This window comes from Numida meleagris, chromosome 2, assembly GCF_002078875.1.
Source record: "Numida meleagris isolate 19003 breed g44 Domestic line chromosome 2, NumMel1.0, whole genome shotgun sequence".
In the NCBI taxonomy this organism is placed as follows: Eukaryota; Metazoa; Chordata; class Aves; order Galliformes; family Numididae; genus Numida; species Numida meleagris.
In genome coordinates, this window is record NC_034410.1 from 110,327,290 (window position 1) to 110,334,922 (window position 7,633).

Genomic DNA, 7,633 nt, shown 5'->3' on the forward strand with positions numbered 1-7,633 from the left:
ATTTCCTTTAAAAAAATATCTACGAGGGGTTCACATATCCTATCACTGCATATCGGACAGGAGTTTTGCAACACTGAAATTCACAGTGCAATAGAGTTGACAGAGTTTAAAGACATTTGTCCAGAAGAAAGCTGGCTTACTCCAGTGACTGTATAACAACTTCAGCTTGCACATCCCAGGACAGGAAAGCTGCAGCAGTCAGAGGAATGACAACTGTGTCTTGCATGGCTGTATTTTGACAGCAAGGAACTGGGGAAATGAGAGAGAAAAAAGATGGAAGCAAGTGAGAGGTAACATAGGATTATTAGTATGAAATGTTTCTGAGGAGGAGGCCCCCTTCCAGCTACAGTCTTCTCCTCAAAGAGAGCCTGGTGTGTCCTATCCTCAGCGCTCACATTGCCAAAACCTGCCTGATGTCCCACTCTCCTTCCCCAGGCTTTCACAGGCAACAAATCCCATAGAATCAGGGAATGGCTTGGAAGGGACATTTAAGGTTATCTAGTTCCAACCCCCTGTCATGGGCAGGGACACCTTCTAGGGACACCTAGTTGCCCATAGCCCCATCCAACGTGGCCTTGAACACCTCCAGGGATGGGGTATAGTCATTGTCAGCTCTCAGACCTCACAGCACTTGCACCATGCAAAAATACTCTATCCCAACCCCATTTCAGATGGAGCAGCAGTTTTCTGCTGTAATCCCTAAACAAATTTCTACACCTTCCCTCTCTTTAAGAGGTGGCACCACTTCAAGAAACTCAGCATAATCTGAAGAGAAACTGTTCATTCTGACAAGTGGGGTCTTTAGGTTAATAGGCAGCTATGACAGAGAGGGTGTACTGCCTCTCTGTACAGTGCAACGAAGACCACTGTTGGAACAGTCTAATTATGGTGTAAACAGAAAGAGGTTTATAAAGAGCAACAAGAATAAACTGTGCTCTGGAAAGCCTGATTAAGATACTGAAATCCAAGGTGCTCAGCCTTAACTTGGGTAAACAGTAATTTAGTCACCGTCTCAGTGTCTAAATGAGGAAAACAATTAGTGACTGTGGCTGGCTCTTTATTTTGTCAAAGAGAAAAGAAAACAGAAGAAAGGGAAAAAAGTGAAAAAGAAAAACAGATGAAATAGAAGCAGAAACTAAACAAAATCAAACCAGAAATAACACCTTCCTAGCAGCAAGGATGGATAATTATTCACTGGAACTGTTTGTCTCTGAGAATGGTAGAGTTAAGTCTTGAATTCAAGGCTGGAGCTATTCTCCTGTATCCAAACAGAAGTTTTGATCTCTATGCAGAACTCACACTGGTTGTTTACTGCCTTGTAACGTGCTGAATGTCCCATGATTTTCATATTCTGTTCTGGTCGATCAGTCTGTTCATGACCTTCATAACCCTGTTTAGTAAAAAATGCATGCGATGCTATGTTGATTTTTTTGTTCTGCTTCTGTTATTCTTTATTAAGAGGTTTCTCATGTACAGGGCTCTCAATTGCCAGGCTCTCCTCAGGTTTTCCCCAGCTCTGCTGGAAGGTGAAATACGGCTTCCCTTAGAGGGGGTGTTGCAGCAGAGCCCACTGCCCCCGGTTAGACATTGTTTCTCACCCTGTGAGGCATAAGAAGTGCCAGGTGCTGCAGGTGAGATTCAGGACAGGCAGCACACACAGCAGGGAGAGAACTCAGCTAGCCCAGGGGAAACCGACAGAAGTGTTTCCTTAACTCTCCCGTTGTTTGGCCTAATTTTTTGACGCAAACGATGCTACTCTGGACTCATAGCTCAAAACCTGCTCTTGAATTAGACAGCAAGGTGTTGTTTTCAAAACCAAGCCAGTCTCTCTCCAGGATTCCAAAATGAAGGAGCTGAAAGTGCTCATCAGTGGCAGTGACTTTTCAGAGGGCACCCAGTCAAATACATGTCTTCTTCAGACCCTTGAGCATGAGTTCCAAACAAGGGTGCTCTAGACATCAGCACTTTCCCAACTTGCATGGAATATACAATGTCAAAAGCCTCATTGTACCATGAAAAAGTGATTAACTGGAAACAGATAAAGTTTGGGTTTTGATTCCAGTGGGAGTAGAATTAGACAGATAATTTAGCTTTTAAAGTACATATAGAGAGCAAATGCATTAGCGCTTCCCCTCCTAGTGCTCAATCATTATTTTATCATGTTTTTCTAGAATGTAGAACTTCTCACACATCAGATGCTTCCATCATTGTGTTATCATATTTTAATCATATTTTAAAAGGCCTATTTCAAATAGATCTTTATGGCTTATTAACTACCACATATTTGTGCCGCCTTAGTTTTAATTGTGCATACGCAATCTTTCAAAATCTTCTCAAGGTAGGGCACCACCTAACTACACATTTTGGAAAGACTGAGAAACTGGTAAATAGCAATAACTATTGTATTAGCACTGAGAAAACGGTGAGGGTTAACAGCTTACTCAGAGCAGAGACACAAGTGTCGAAGTCTGTAACAGCACAAGACTACTTTTCTGAGTTTAATGTTCAGAGGTTAGTCTCATGCTGGTCTTTTGAAGGAAAGATTCTTTTTTGGTTTATGGCTGAGCAGACACGAAGAAAGCATGTGCACAAAAATGTTCCATTGAAATTTGGAAGAGCTTTTAAAGATAATTTTTAGGAGTTTTAGGACGTAAAGTTATCAGCTGTAGTGAATCTGTTCCATTCTTTCTTCCTCAATTTTCAACAAATATAGGAATGTTGGTATTATTATACTAGAAATGCACTGCAGTACTCTCAGTTACTATCCAGCAGCAGAAGATTTATTGTAAGATTTAAGAACTTCTCAGTAAGTGTAGGTGGGGTAGGTGTCTCTCGTTGTTATGTCTCCTCCTGATCCTATAAAGATTAGCTTATGCATGAAATTGCTCCAGCTATTTCATGAAACTCTTTATAATCAGATCAAAATCCTTTTGAATTCCAAAATTCTTCATATTTCTGTTGCTTTGAGCTCCACCTTGCAGCTGCTTGTTTCACCACTCTTTTCTGAGCTTGCTCATTTTTTCTCCCTAGGACTGTTGATTGGTATTACATAGAGGGCTGCAAACTTACAGCATTATAACATCTGCAGCCTTTATCGTCCCATTCTTATCTCTGTGGCACATCCTGTTTTTTATTGACTGCATTCAGCAGAGCCTTAATGGTGCTGTGGTAAGAATCTGGCCTCTTTGCTGGGCTGATAAGGTTAATAGAGAATTCTCTGATGTCTGGGTAGTTCATACTTTTCTCTTAAACAGGCATGATTTTACATTGCTTAACACTCTAATTCACTTGCCATCATTCACCTGAATATCTGAGGTCTGAATTCCTCCTCATCCTTTTGATTTTCCTAAGTTACTTTGACTCAGGTTTTTCCTAGTAATCATTCCTCTTTCCAACTATGTATATATATATACATATATATATATAAAATCAACATTGCATACCCAAAGAAGCTGATATTTCATATCCTAATCTTAACCACTCTCTTTGTGACGACTTCTCCACCTGCCCTTCTCCCTGAAAACAGAGGCTACAAAACACTGTAGCAGCAGCTTTACTGGAGACCACATGGAGCTACCAGCCCTTCACAGCCATGCACTCCCACAGATCCATGCAGATCCTCTGGAGGATTTGAATGTGAGACTGAGGTTGGTAACAGTATATGTTGCCCACATCCATCTGATCTGATAAAATGCCAGGAAGCAGTGTAATAGAAACTTCACTTAAACATCTATGACTGTATTTCAGTCTTTATCAGGCATTTCGTAACAATAAAAAATGCATCATCATTTTTCTCACACCACTGAAACTTTACCAGCATATTGTAAGGCCTGTGGTTTCTGCTCAAGTATAAAACAGTTCATATTTCCCTTTTACTAATGCTGACCTTACACTTAAATTGCATTCTGCACTATTGAACAGTAGGAGTGTTTCCTATAAAACTTGGGAAACCTACATAAACTTGGGAAAACTACATTTAATCTTTCACATGGAACAATGCTCCTGGGATTCATAGCAGAGAGTTTTACATGGAAATCTAATTGCCTGAGGAACTACCCTCATTTTCCTGAGCAAACAGACATTCAGAAATATAGCAGAAATTATTTTGATGAGTTCGTCCAAGTTAAAGATACATCTTAATAGAGAAGCCATGAACAAAGCTGTTGCTGTGCTATTGTTATGAAGAATGGGAACAAAGGTTAATAAAAAGTTCTTGGATGGATTTCAACAGACAAAAACTTATTAAACCTTTCTGGACTATATCAAAGTTCAGTTCACTTTCTGTTGCTTGCAAGCTTTATCCATACAAAGGCACTTTCTGCTTTCTTCCTATCCCTCTTCCAGATGCATGAATATGCTGGAGAAAGGCTATGTGAATATCTGCAGATTAGCTGGAGGAAGGAAAGCTGTTCTCCCAGGCGTTTCAACCCAATTTTTCACATAAGAGTTGTGAAAAACTCCAGATACGTTAAAAAAATATTGACACTGTCTTGTTAACTTCTGGTCTGTTTGGGTTTGTAATGGATCGTCTGCATTGCAGATGCAGAACTTATTGCTGGCCTGGGAAGTGTTTTCTACTGAGTTTCAGATCAGAACAAGTGATCGAATCACAATGAGTTTATTCCTGCTTTCTTCGACAAAGCAGTCTTAATCTTCACCTGAGTAACAACTGTTCCATTTGGGCATCTTAAAATAGCGAGGTAAGGAGGCTGACGTGGTTCTGGCTGTAAGGAGAGTTTTGGGCAGCCAGCGCTGATTCTCACTACTGCCTTCTCCTGCCTTTGCAAGCTGACTCCAGGGTCCTTTCAGAGTGCATCAATGGCAATGCTGTGACTGAGTTGTGAAACACTTACTTGATGCAATATTTTGTGGCAATAGGGTAGGAGCCTATCGGGGACATCTGAACATGGAATCTTTTCAAAATACGAGATGACCCACACTGACAGATTGACCTTACTATGATATTTTATTAAGAAAGAAGAACAGAGAATGGTTTTCCTGTCCTGGGAAACTGAGGAGAATTTTAAATTCAATATGCACTCCCAAACCAGATCAATGAGTCAATACAGAAAATATTCTCAACTTTGTCACAATTAATAATAAGGAAGAATGGGATTTTTTAAAATATTTCATTTTGTTTGAACATGGTATAATTCTTTTTTTCTTTAAGGTTTGAATTATTTTGCCCAAATAAATGTCATTGCAGCATGAAAATTTATTTTTTGTTTTGAAATAGAATTCACTTCAATGAATTCAGCACACTTTTATAAAACCAAATCTTGAACAATAAACTAATTAAAATCAGTCATTTTTCACAGACACATTTGACTCCTCTAAGTAAAAAATTTTGATAAAAAAATCAATTTTCTATTTCTCTTTGAGTAAAACTCAGTTTGTCACATCTTGAATACTCTTTTGCAATTACTAGAGAGATTTTCATCATGATTGAATTTGTTATTTTGCATTTGCATAAATGTTTTAGCAACTGCTATAGGTTCATTGGTTTTAAGTCATTACGGGAATGTGTCCTTGGGAATCATTTTCTTTCATTTTTGTAAGCTTCTATAGATATGTTTAAACCAGACACAGTAGGAAATGTGCAGCCAATGTGTTTCACGACAGTACCAGTTTTACTACTACTGCATTTGATCAGGCTAGTTTATTCATTCCAGATACCCTTTTCAGGGTCAAAAAACAGCAGTTTTCAACATATTTTTCCTGGATGCTAACCTACACCCTCCCAATATCAACAGGTCAAATAAAGAGATTAACCATTCATAAACAAAATGGTGATGTATTATAATCACAGAAAGAAAAAGAAATTGCTACTTCCTGTAAATGTAAAGGGATGTGCTTTTCAATAAGATGAGGGGGAAAATGGCACCGTTCCCAGTTTTTCAATGCAGTATGTGTAAGGATCCATTTATCACCTCAATGACAGAAGTTCTGGAGCTCCTGTCATTAATGCTGAAGCAAAACACATTTGAATGTCATGTCAATAAATCACTTGCCAACTAGAGGGTTGAAGGGTTTTACAGTTGTTAATCTGGCTGGTCTGGGAATAGAATTTACACACCATTTCATTCATTACTACGTCCAAAATAAATCCAAATTAGTGCTATCACTGAACAAAAGAGCCTCAGTTTCAGAGATGATTAAATATGCAGAATAAAGTAACTTTGTTTATTAAGAGAAACATAATATATTTTGACAAAAATTCATGTTCTTGTTTTGCTTGTTCTGATATACTTCATAAGTGCGCAGTAAACAATCATTTCCTGATTAGCAGAAAACTAAATACTTTATTTTTCCCAACACACTGCCTAGTACTGTGTTTTGTCAAGAACCAGGCAAAACAAATGGGTACAGAAGCATGTTCTAAAAATGAGCTAATCAAAGCTATTCTGGGAGAAGGATGGGGAAGCACCACAGACTCGCAAGCCTGTAAGTTCAACATCTGTCAGCAGTTCCCTCTCTCCAATGAAATGGAGGTCAAACATCAGCATCATACCTTCCTGAAACTGTGTCAATGAACCAAGAAGGGCATATATGATGAGATCTTTCAGGCAATCATGACTGCTTAGTTATCGTTGTATTAGTTTATGCCCCATTTATGCTTTTCAGTGTCTAATAATATATTTTTATGCAGCGAAAGGTAAGATTAGAGCAAAAAGGTAGAAGGTAGAAAATAGCTTTTTCAACAATTTTTAACACTTGCATTCTAATTAAGAGTAAGAATCATTCCAAGTTTCAAAATGTTAGAGACACAAATGCCTTCCCCATCATCATCTTAATGGCATCCATCACCTCTTGTTTGAGCCAGGGAGACTTTGAGCAAAACAAGTGTAGTTCACACAGAAGTTTTCACTTTTGAAATATATGCTGTTTTTCATGAACAAAACAAGTAACACCAGAATGGAGGCATGGTGGATAGAAAAAGAAAGGCAAAAAAAAAAATTATGAATGCCTGCAGAACAATGCTATGGTTGTATGGAGATGGTTGCAAGCAGCGTGAGCTCGGTTCCGGCAGTGTTACATTCCTTCTCCTAATCTCTAGACCAGTCCCACTTCCTCCCAGATTCATGCCAGGTGATTAGTCAAGGCATCTGATGAGGCACAGGCACAGGCTTGCCAGAGAAGCTGTGGATGTTCCATACCTGGAGGTGACCAAGGCCAGGTTAGATGACGCCTTGGGCAGCCTGATCTGACGCGTGGCAACCCTGCCAATGGCGGGTAGGTAGGAGCTCAGTGATCTTTAAGATCCCTTCCAATCTAAGCCGTTCTATAATTTTATGATTCTATGATTAGCATGCATGTACCATCCAGCGGAGAAAGAGAGAGGAGGACATTATATGAAAAAAGCCCCGAGAATTCTGATATTTGCAACCCAGGCATTGGGGAGGCTCAGTGATTTCGTATTAACGCTCTTATATGACAAAATACTAAGATACAGTGCCGTTCTCAGATTAACATATGATATAAAGCTTATATAGCCAGCTTTACAAATAAAAATTTGGGGAAAAAAAATGGCTTCCCCAAAGTAGCATCACATTCAGTTATATAGTTCAATTGTCCTCAGAAGACTAAAACTTCAGGCCTGCTAACTGGTTTCTGAATATTTGTGTGTTGTCTT